This window comes from Pituophis catenifer, unplaced genomic scaffold, assembly GCF_029215685.1.
Source record: "Pituophis catenifer annectens isolate HBS135680 unplaced genomic scaffold, rPitCat1.0.hap2 SCAF_2, whole genome shotgun sequence".
Taxonomy (NCBI): Eukaryota; Metazoa; Chordata; class Lepidosauria; order Squamata; family Colubridae; genus Pituophis; species Pituophis catenifer.
In genome coordinates this window covers 250,742,646-250,755,058 of record NW_027256882.1, presented here as the reverse complement: position 1 = coordinate 250,755,058, position 12,413 = coordinate 250,742,646, and positions in this window count along the sequence as shown.

Here is a 12,413-nt window from a genome sequence, read left to right as displayed (position 1 = left end):
GAAACAAACATGTTCCTGCCTGTAAAAAAAAAAAAAAAAATCTCTTGGATGAGTGACCTAAGAATGAAAATAAATATTTCATGTTCTTCCTGGTCTTTTTTAACCTATGTACTTTGATTTGCTGTACAGTCCATGCCCATAGACGAAGTTCAATTGTACGTGGATTTTAAGTTCCTGATTAATATCAGTTCATGATTTGCTCAAGAAGTGACTGAAATTTAATATAACTTCATCAGAGACCAATATTACTTCTGTAAATGACATTGTACACAATTACTATCTGAAACCTACAGAAAGCAAATCTATCCATACTATTATCCATTGTACTATATATTGGAAATAAAAATATCTTGATTATCCTGGCCTAGAAACACAAGAACCAGGAAATACATGCATAACATTGTTGAATGGGGGAAGGTGTGTTATTTGCTTATATCTATGAGCTATTCCAGTGATGTAAATATAGCCAAAATTAGGGAGGTAGTTGCCTTGGGTTGTACAGACAAAGGGATGTGTGCCTGGGCCAAACATCTTTTAAATATTAACCAGCCTAACCCACAGATACCCGCCCATCAGGGAGTCCAATATGAGCAGAGTGGCATATTGGATAGGGGTGGTGTCACAAATGGCAAATGTGAAGGAGCAAACCAGAAGGGAAAAAATCATCAATACAAGAAGTAAAAGAAGTTAACTATGAAAATCAGGAAACACATCCCCCCTTCCCCCATTTCAATAACAATCACATTTTCTATTTTCTTAGATTTTATTTTATTTATTTATTTTGTCAAGGATGTATTAGATAATATATATAAGTATAAACATGATTTGAATACATGAAATGAATACAAGTAAAGGAAACATTAGGACAGGGATAGTAGGCACAGTGGTGCGCTTATGCACGCCCCTTACAGACTTCTTAGGAATGGGGTGAGGTCAACAGTAGACAGTCTAAGGTTAAAGTTTTGGGGGTTTGGGGATGAAATCACAGAGTCAGGTAGTGCATTCCAGGCATTGACCACTCTGTTGCTAAAGTTGTATTTTGTGCAATTGAGTTTGGAGCTTATGAATATGTGACAGTAGTAAATGTCTATGAAGACTCTCAATCATCCAAGTCATGGTTGTCCCAAAGGTGCTGTTCAGAAAAACCAACTGGTCTTGTTTTTTTGTTTTTTGTTGAAAACATTTCACTTCTCATCCAAGAAGCTTCTTTAGTTCTTGGGCAAGAAGTAAAATGTTTTCAAGGAAAACAAATAATAAAACCCGGTTGCCTTTTCAACAGCATCTTTGTGATAGTCACAGTAACTGCATTTGTACAATACTTTTTACTATTGCATGTTAGGGAGGAGCCCCCCACAAGGACATCAGGTGGGAAGAAAACCACCCCAAAAAACGGAAAAGCCTCCCACAAAATAAAAATCAAGCTGCACTCTCTCGCTGACTAAGAAAGTAACCCAAAGCCGCAACATCAAGTATCCATGAATGAGATACTTTGGATCCATGCATATAAGCGGAGCACTTATTGAGACCAGATACCAAGTATGTGGAACAGTTCCATTCAGGAGGAGAAAATACAGCAGGCTATAGCCTATTCATAAACAGAACGTTGCCAGCTGAAGGTTTTGCAAGAAGCCATAGATTAAACATAAACAATAACACTTAAAACTACATTCCCCCACTTAACCTGAAGGACAAGACCCCTCAACCACAATAGGAGCCAACCCACCATAATTAGAATAGTAAACAACACACATTCAATTTCATAGTACAATGGACCTAGATATTTCAATCTCAAAGCCCAGAACCACATAAAAATCCATCCACTCACCAGATCCTTTTGTCAGTTGTCCCAGAACTGAGCCCTGTCTTTCACTTCACTTCTGAATAAACTGAACTTCCTTCTAAGCAGCTGACTTCGATCTCTTTACTTCTGCTCAGGCGACATTTTTGCCAATTGTTTCCTGGATGGAAGGATGAGCCCAGAATTCAACTTCTAACACATGTTACAGATAAATAGAAAATCATTAAGGATAAATTCTAGTGTATATAGGAGTAGGTAGGCCTCAATTAGAACTGACAATGAAATGTCAGAAATGGTTGCATTATTTGAATTTATACTATAAGTTTTCTAGTTAATAGAAAACAAATATATGTATATATCATTCCTATCTATTTTCTAGATCAGTGTTTCTCAATCTGGGCAACTTGAAGATATGTGGACTTTCGATTCCAAAAGTCTGTCAGTCGAATTCCAGATGCCAACACTGAGAAACACTGTTATAGATAAGTGGATCTCATAAATATTTAAAATAAATCAAGTGAACAAAGATAAGCTGGACAATAAACACATTTCTGCAAGGGCATTTCAGCTGAAATTGGCAACTAAGATGCGAGGTTCACGCTGCCAAAATTCTCTCTGGAAGAAAGAGAAAACTGGATATTGTCTATATGTACTTCAAAAAGCTGGTTTTTGTGAGCAGATAGCAGAAACTGTTATTTTTACCGCCTCTCTTGTGATCAGCTGGAAGTTGCAAGGTCCATCATTCTCTGAGCTATAAATTCAGCCTTTTAGGATTGAAGGTTCGTGTAATCACTTTGGAGTTTTTTGTAATTACTTTGGAGTTTTACTTTTCTTATTGCTCTTCTAAGATTGAAAAACCTTTGAAGCAACAAGTTTAACAGTTGTCAGTGGGATTCTCTTTACTCTGTTTAACAAGAAAGAAAAATCACATTTCCCAGCTTTCTAAGATCTTTTTGTAATCTTTTGTAATATACAACAAAGAGGTGATTTTAAAGTTTCTTTTAGAAAGCTTTATAAATACTAAGGTTTTGCGAAACTGATTTAAAGCCTGTGAAGTTAATTATAAAGAGCCTCTTGGGTGAGAAAGCTGTCTGGTTTCCATATCAATTCTGAAACAAAACCATGAAGGTCCATTATCAGAACACAAGATGACTATTTTAAAGGAAGTGTTTGATTTATAGGCCTGTGAAGTACTTACACTTTTTAACTCTTTATTGGAACGAGAAGTTATTCATGAAGATGAACAAATCCCTCTGGAGACAATTGAGATGGAGTCATTGGATTTACAAAAGCAGTTGGATGATCATTTATTTTTTTTTAAAAAAGTTGTGAATTAACCCTTTTAAACTGAAATATAGGACATTTTAACAGACAACTTGTTTTGCCCATAAAATTAATGTGCATTATGGTTATAGAAACTTCCTCAACTAGTTCTTGTTATGGATGTGGCTTGATAGAACACAGCATACCTACCTATTGTCTGCTGCAGGGAACATTGCATAACTCCTGTAAATATTTACATTTTATAAATACTGGTCATACTGGTTTTCAGCTCCTCTCCTCTCACCTGGAAATTCTATTTATATATAGCAATGTTTATCAACTTTAACAGCTTGAATATGTGTGGACTTCAATTCCCAGAATTTCCCAGCCAGCTATGCCCAAAATGTACTGCACAAATTAAAGGCATCTTCTCTCAAAATGTTCTGGAATTCAAATAATTTTAAAAAATTAAGTATTTTTTTTAGAAAATATTTTATAAAACGAAGTGTACACATACTGGATGTTTGGGGATTTCCCTTATATTGCTTAACTGAATGAAACAGTTGCTGGGCTAGAATCATAGGATTTTCCAACAAGTCTTCCTAGCAAATGAGGAATCATAAAATTGGCAAATGGAGTGAATTTCAAAAAGTACCTCTGCTAAAATTGTCACATGACGTGAACTGCTGCTTCAGACTAATTTGTTTCCAAACACACCATCCTAGCAATTAACATGAGCCAAATGTCATGAAGATTTATTATAATTAATAATATATAATTAATATCTGACATACTAATATCTGGATTGCCAGCTGATTTTGCATACATATCCATGCACACTTTGAAGGGCATTTTCTACTTGAAAATGAAGTGTTGCATAACACAATTACAAAGTCTCAGACCTTGTTGCAGCTATTTCCACATAGGGACAAAAGAGGGGAGGGCTGTTGAATAATATCTTGGGCTTTCTAATATTAGAATGAGTAGCTGGCCGATAGTTTTATCAGCTGTGCAAAAGTAATTTATCAGAACTTATGTCTCATCCTTCTGTTGGAATATGTTCAGGCAGGTTTATATAAAATGAGAGATTAAGATTTATCTATTTTGTGTGAGAGAGGTTGTAGGTAAGCAAAGATGAGAACTTCGAACATTTATCTCAAAAGAGGCATATCAATCCAGCTGCTGAACAAAAGTACTTCAAGAAAAGTCCAGCTTAGTTAACCCGCCAAGGCTGAGAAATCCCTTTTAGAGTTTTTACAATTTCTATATTTACCTCAGACTAGCACTTTCCTTCCTGAAACCCATGTTGTTCTTGCTTCTTTGGTCTTGCCAACTACATGGGACTGGCCAGTGTGGGCCTAAGATATTGTAGTGTGCTTGCTACTGGACTACTACATGCACTGTAAAGCCTTTCTCACATAATAATGTCTGATATATGCAATAGTAATGCATATATTAAAATAAAATTATACAATCAATGTTTAATACAATATTCAAAGTAAGAGGTTAGCCTTGGCAATGAGTCATGCTGGCAAGTCTGTAATATTGTACAATATTTATTTTGGTCTGCCAACTCCAAAACATCTGATTCTACTATTCCTGATACTTATGCCTGCCAAAAAATTAAGCAACTGCAGGAGGTTTGATGCATTATCAATGAACTCTTTTTAATTAAACAAAATTTTGAATAATTAAAATTGCCTTGAAATCATGAATTATAAATTCAAACAGAACCATAGTATCTTTGGATCTCAGAATTTTGAATTCAAATCAGAACTTCACTCCCTTGTACAGCCCAATTAAACAAGCATCTATTGCCACCAACTATTATAGAGCAGATACAAGGAGTGTTCTTCATATTTGTATCAGAAAATCACTTATCATTACACTAAACTCAATTCACTGGATCAGAGCTTCAAGAGAGGGAATAGTATTTTGCATCCATTTAAATGTCTAATGCCCTCATAAAAAGAACTGAAGATTAAGCTTGGACACAAATAACAAGTGATTACATCTCAAAAACATTACAGTATATGCTTTATGCAAGTGCCAAAATAATGTCATCATCTGAATAACAAACCCAGGTTTAAATATATTCTTATAAGCAAATATGTAAGCAGTTTTTGAACAGTGTTTCTAATGGTAGTTATTAAATAAATGTATATTTCATTTTTCTTCTTCCTTTCTCTGAAATGAAGAACATATTCCCTTCTTCCTGTTATCTTCACAAATTCCCTGTGGAGATGTGAGGCTAAGAGATTATGATTGTTTTACGATCACCTGGTGAGCTTCATACCTGAGCAGATAATTGAATTGTTTTCTCCTACTCTTAGTCTGACATTCTAGGCACTAGACCATGATGAGAAGCCTGTGGTTGTTCAGCTATTGCTAAATTACAGTTCCCAGCAATCCTCATCATAGACTGTACTGACTGGGGCTGCTAAAATCCCAATTTCAAAACATCTGTAGGACCAAAGATTTCCTAGCATTGCATGGGAACATATTGGTAAGTGTTAAAAGAGTTCTTTCACCTAAAGCAGCAATATTTTGCCAACAAAGCAAATAATGTCCATATACTTATTTATCAATTATTATACATTAACATTTTGTTGTTATCTGTTCAGGAAAATGAGAGTTATACAGAATGGCCATGCAATTCTGGACCTGATTCCATTCAAGCTGCAAGATTCTCTGTGTATTTTCTCAGGAAAAACCCCCAAGAGTCTTAGTTCCCTCTTACTTCAGATATTACCCAGTTATCTATAAAATGTTTGCACATTCTCTCTTTCTGTGTGATCATGTATTCAATTTGAACTTTGGTATAAAAGGGCAGGACAAAAGCAGCAGCTGTTTCCAGGCAGATACTGTGTTACTTTTAAAACATAATAAGCTGAAATACCGTATATCAGAATTTTCTTGTGCTATACCATGAGATATCATATACCGTTTATGATTTCTTTTATCACACCTTTCCTTAGGGCAGCAGATAAACACTCCATCGCTGCCTTTTTCTTCATACACCAAAGTCATCCTCAGTGTTTTATGGCTAAATAGAGATATGATCTGAATTTTAACTTTAAGTCTTCAACTATAGCATTCTATTAGTTCTTTTACTTGCCTCATTATATTTGAAAAAGTATACTCTATCTTGGAAAGTAAATGGATTAGGGAAAAACATAAGAATATAACTTCATTTAGCCATTCTATCTTTTCTGATCAACAATTGAACAGTTCAGTCCTAGCCTCTGGCTTATTACTCTAATGACATCAGCATCCTATAAACAAAAACATTTTCAGCACACATATCTGTAGTGAGGAAAGATGTGTATGTATAACTATTATTCATAGAGACTTTATTGCTGCAAATGCATATGTATCTGTAAAAGGATGACTTCTAAGGGGATGCAGCAGGGGGTTGATACCAATCTGAATGTTTGTGAATTAATGTGATGAATGTGGCATGTCTGAAGGAAGCCTATGACATTGCAAAGTCATTGAGGGACAGGGAGTTCTCTGCAGTGCTTATATGTTGAGCTTTCCATGTCTGAATGGACTAGAAACCCCAATACATGTGGATTATTGAAAATAGTGTATACCTTTTACATTTTTGCCATTGTGATGGGTTCCAAGTATAAAACTATTGTAGTGATTTCGAGAAATTACCAAGAAATGAGAAACACAATTCGACTAAATATATTCTAGTTCATATCAGGTAACCCATGATTCTAAACATTGGAAGTTACTACTGCTTTTAAAAGCCTCTGCTTTTAAAAGCCTCTGACGATCAGGCAACTCAGCTGGGATCGTCAGAGGCTTTTAAAAACATTTTTTTCTACAACCTTTTTGGCCGAAGAGGTTGTAAAAAAAAAAAGCTTTTAAAAGCCTCTGACGATCCCAGCTGAGCCGCACGATTATCAGAGGCTTTTTTTTTTTTTTTTACTTTTAAAAGCATTTTTTCGGCCGAAGAGGTTGTAGAAAAAAATGCTTTTAAAAATTAAAAAAAAAAGCCTCTGATGATTGCGCGGCTCAGCTGGGCATGGGGGGGGCAGGGATGTTTGCTACCGGTTCTCTGACCACCCGCCGCCATCGCTACCGGATCGGGCGATCCAGTCTGAACCAGGAGCATTTCACTCCTGCCTCCCAGGTCTCTGGCCATGGAATGATGAGCTGATGTCTCAGGAAGGCACGATGAGTAGTTTTGATTTCCTCCGTCCCAGCAGCTCTCTCCCCCATAGTCTCTGGCAAGCTGGCATCTAGCAAAGTGAAGCTGAAGCTCAGGATGGCAGTTCTGACAAGAAATATTGCTATTTCTACATGCAATTGGTATTCTCTGCTACGCTGCATTTTTAATACGCCATAAACTAACATCTTTGCACAGATATGCTTCAGAATATGGTTGGCCAATTTGTCAAGCTTATTTTTTTTCAAAAAGCCAAAGTTAACTTGGCTTAAACATAATACTAAGTCATAAATCATGGTGTACAAACAACAAGGGCTCATTGTGTAAACCCAGAAAAACACCATTTGGTATCATATGATCAGAGGGATGACAGCCTTGACATAAGTTTTTTTAACAAGTAAGTATTAAAAGAGACTAAATGACAATTTATGGTGTGACACAGAGTATACAGTATGTAATACACACACACACACTGAAGCAAACACATTCTAACAAGCAAAATAGAATTTAAACAAACAGGAACTTTTAATGTATTGCTTATGTGGTAATATTTTTTTAAAAAAATATTAACTTATTCAATTTATATCACCACCCATCTCAAATATTTGACTCTGGGAAGCTCACTTTAAAAATAAATAAAATATATACAAATGTTAAAATAATAAATAAAAAATAAATATAAAATAAATATAGACAAATATTAAAATAAGAAATAAAACTTATAGCAACCAGAAACCCATAAAATCCCTCAGTATAACCAAGAAGTGGGACCTATTCCACATATGTATAAACTTTGCATATGCCAATCTTTAAGAAGAATGTGTGAGGAGACAGAGAAAAAAATAGAGTGGCAAGTTGATAAATAAATAATTGAACAATCAATAAGGCTAAATATGCATAGCCAATAACCAATATTACATTTAATCCCATTCATGCTTGCTACTCTCTCTTCATCAGTTTAGAATGATCATAGAGAAGGCAGATTGTAATCAGTGGTAAAATTCTAATTATTTTCTTGTGGTTGCTGCACAACTACTAATTATGCCCAATGCTAGAATTGGGTTAGATTGTTTCAACTATATGAATAGACATCTAGAGTTGTACATGCAATACTTCATATTGCAGTAATTGCCTGATTTCCATCAAGTACCTCCAACTTCCACATTTCACTGATTTGTAACTGGTTCTCCTGGGTGGAACTTTGACAATCTTGTACAAGATGATGACCCAACAGGACACATCTTCGGAACTGTTACTCAAAGAAAACTGGGCTGGGAAAGATTGACCTAGCTGAGTAAATTGCACCTTCTTGATGGCTACTCATTTTTCTGTATATGTACTAATTAAGTTTATGAGTAGTATTGATTTAAACTCTAATAAATTTGCCCTAGGTTTTTTATTCTAAAATTTACCATTGCTTGCTTTATTTCCTTATATACATTTGAGACTGCTTACAACTATATAGACTATTTTTCCCAACTTTTTACTTTCAACTGTAAATTCCACTGTGTAATCCTATTTCATTCTCAGTTCATTTAAATCTGGCTCCCTCCAGACCAAAGCTACCATTATTTTCAAGCACCTCTGCCTCCCACTTTGCAAGAATCTTTGCTTTCTCTATGGAAAAGTTGTACATCCTGAAATTGAAAAAAATGGGTTATTGTTACCAACTACTCCTGAAACTAGTCTTTGTCAATCTCTGATGGCTGCTTTTTAAATGTGTTGGATTACCATTCCCAAAATTTCCATCTTGCATGGTTCTACAGGTTTAAGATAAAATGTTTTATTACTAATTAATTAACTAGACATCTTAGGCAGTCTGAATATCTTATTTCAAAGCTTTTAAGCTGATAACATTCTCATTCTCATTACAACTTCATTTTACTTTTGCCAGTATTAAAATAATTCATAATGGTGCGATCCAGGCATGTCCAACCCATGGCCCATAGTCTATATGTAGTGTCAATAAGATTGTAAACATTGAACATTATTATGTGTTTTATATACTTTAACTATATTATATGCTTCATATGGAGCCCAAGACAATTCCTCTCCACTCAGTGCAGCATAGGCAAGCCAAAAGGTTGGACACCCATGGTTATTTCATTTGCATTCTTTTTCATCTGGAATAATTAGTAACACTTGTGGGCATATGGCAAAAGGCCATCAATAAACATCATACCTACTGTTTCATTGCTTACAGTAGTGAATACAGATGATTGAATTCCAAAAGGATTGGTTGCCAAGTAAGTTAATCAAGAAACAAAATAAATCTTTTTTTATTTTATTAAATTTATTGACTGCCCATCTTACCACAAGGTAACTCTATAGTATAAAGTTGTGAATTCCAGGTTATGCAAAACCACCAACAAGCTTAAAAATGATCTATTTAGATGATATATAGATAGATAGATAGATAGAAAGATAGATAGATAGATAGATAGATAGATAGATAGATAGATAGATGATAGATAGATAGAGGTAGAAGAGAGAGGGAGAGGGAGAGGGAGGGGGGAGAGAGAGAGAAATAAGTAAGCAAGCTGCCCCCCCCCACACACACACTGCTTCACATCAATGAATACCCTGATTGAATTTGGAATAGGTCCAGTGGCCTCCAGAGGAGACAGCATTTTGTGTGTCATATGCAAAATCAGTACTGAGAAAAAGAATGCGTGAATTGCCCTTTCTGATTTTTAACTTGAAGGAGAGCAAAGTTAGTAACTCCTGATCCCCTGAATAGGAAAGGTTCATCAAGGTGGAAAGAAGAGATACACTGCAACATATTGGATGTCCCTACTGCTCAAATATTTTCAATGATTAAGGACATGTTAGGATGGAGAAAGGGAAAGGGAGAAAACCTATCTAGTCACTAATCCTTCTTCTGTGCCTTCCCTGTAAAGAGATACTTTTCTTGAAAAGATGCCTCCAATGTTTGAGTTCCAGATTTGAATCACAGGATTAATAATAATAATAATAATAATAATAATAATAATAATAATAATAATAATAATAATAATAATAATAATAATTAAAAAAAAACCTATTTTATATTTTCTTTTAAGTGCTTTTGTATTGCTTGGCTAGCCCGTCATGTCTCACATGCTCTGGCCCAATACTCTGCTGCAGTTGGTGTCCTTCCATAAGCTGTAGAAAAGGAAATTCCCAGTCTTGGCCAAATTCCATTCAGCAAGTCATTAAATTATTAAGGCCAAATTCCATTCAGCAAGTCATTAAATTATTAATTAAGTTAGAACAGTTTATTTTCAATGAAATAAAAACTAACCTAATGCCTATTATATGGGTATCTCTTAAAACTGCCTCCGCATAATACTTTCATGAACCTGGCAATTCAGCAAATGCTTCATCCTCATCAACAAACATCAAAGTTATCATTAACTGTTACCATAATTGTTCCATATAATGAAATATGTTAAATAGTTTTAGAGAAGCATGTGAGGATTGTTTGAAGTGTCATTCAAACGGCAAGAAGTAATATATAATTTTTATTATTTGATGAAATGATATATAGACAGCTACTTTATTCTGAATTAGATCTTGTTTCATCTGACATTTGACTTCCAATTTCTTTGAAGTGTTCTACTCATGTCACCTCTTGGTCTTCCTTTGTGAGCAAAAGCTTCCCATTCTTATTTTTAATAGGAACATCAAGATTGCCACTTGTGTAAGACTGCAAACAGTATAGTATAGTATCTTCATATCACTCCAGTCTGCTGCTTCTTTTGCCTTGATGCCTTTATGTTCCAGCCACATGTGCTTGTTGACCCAGCTACTCTGCTTAACCTGACAGTCCATACCTCTGTATTTGCCTTCTGCTGCTATTCTTTCAATGTCTTTGCCAGATTGCTTTCATGTTGCACAATCCGGCATTGTCAATGAGTTTCCAGGTACCATCTTGAATCCATCATTCTCTTCATGAATCTTGACGTCACCCTATTGTTATGTTGGCACTGTTGACAATGGCCTGTTTAAAATGTGTCCACTGGTTTTCGATGTTTAAGCTGTCTTGCAGTAGCTGTTGAAATCTGTTGGTCAATGTAAGTTGGAACTGTGCAACAACTGCAGCATCCTTCAATTTCTCAACTGCAAAATGGCTTACTGTTTGGCATTGTTATATTTTCACCTGAGTTGGAGTGACACCATGACCAGGCAATGGTCTGATTTCACATCTGCCCCTCCAGTAGGGGCCTACATCAAGCAACATGAGCTCTACCTCTTACAAATTACATATATAGTCAATTTCATTGCTTGTGGAACTATCAGAGAGCACCATGTTGCTTTGTGAATGTTCTTATGTGCAAAATAGATATTCTCAATACACTGACTGTTTATACCACAGGATTAGGTGAAGCATTCAACATTATCATTCATTTATAGAACCAAACTGTGTTGCCCAATGACATGTTCTTTGCTATATATGTGTCCATCAATCTGGGCATTCAGGTCTCTGGATAATCAATTTGATATCATGAAATCCCATGCAATATAGGAATTATATAACATAGGAATTTATACAGAAATTTCTCAGGAGTTCAAAAATGAATCTTCCTGAGCCCTAACTTAGAAAGGTCAGGAGTGAATCATAAATCTTTATTATGCAAAGCCTGACCTATAGTACCATAGAATTTACCAAGAAAGTCTACTTAGGAAGATCAAAACAATTGAAAATAACAAACATGTGGGATCCATACAAAGATGTTTTAATTGTGCAGAGGAATGACTCATAGTCTACTCTGTCCTTTTCTATGCCCAAAGCTGCCATTTTATTTCAGTGGAAAGGACAAAAGTGTAGTTGATTTTGGTACCCTTATGTTAACTGTAGATACTGACACCCACAGAGTTAAGCAACCCATTTCCTTTCAATCTCCTCCACAACTTTCCCAAAGCCCACATTTTAAATGTCAAAAGACTCTGTCACAACTTCTCAATAACTTCCCTATGCTACCAATAAGCTCTCTGCAGTCCTCTAAGACTGAAAAAAAAATAGTCCAACTCCAAACCAATTGCTTATCCCTGTTTAAATGAAATTTACCTTAATAATGATTATTTTATCCTAGCCACAGAAGACTGAGGGATGCTAAATCACACAATATAATGCAAAACTCTGTTCTTATATCCTTGCATGCAAATATGACATGGAAGTAGGAAAGGGCC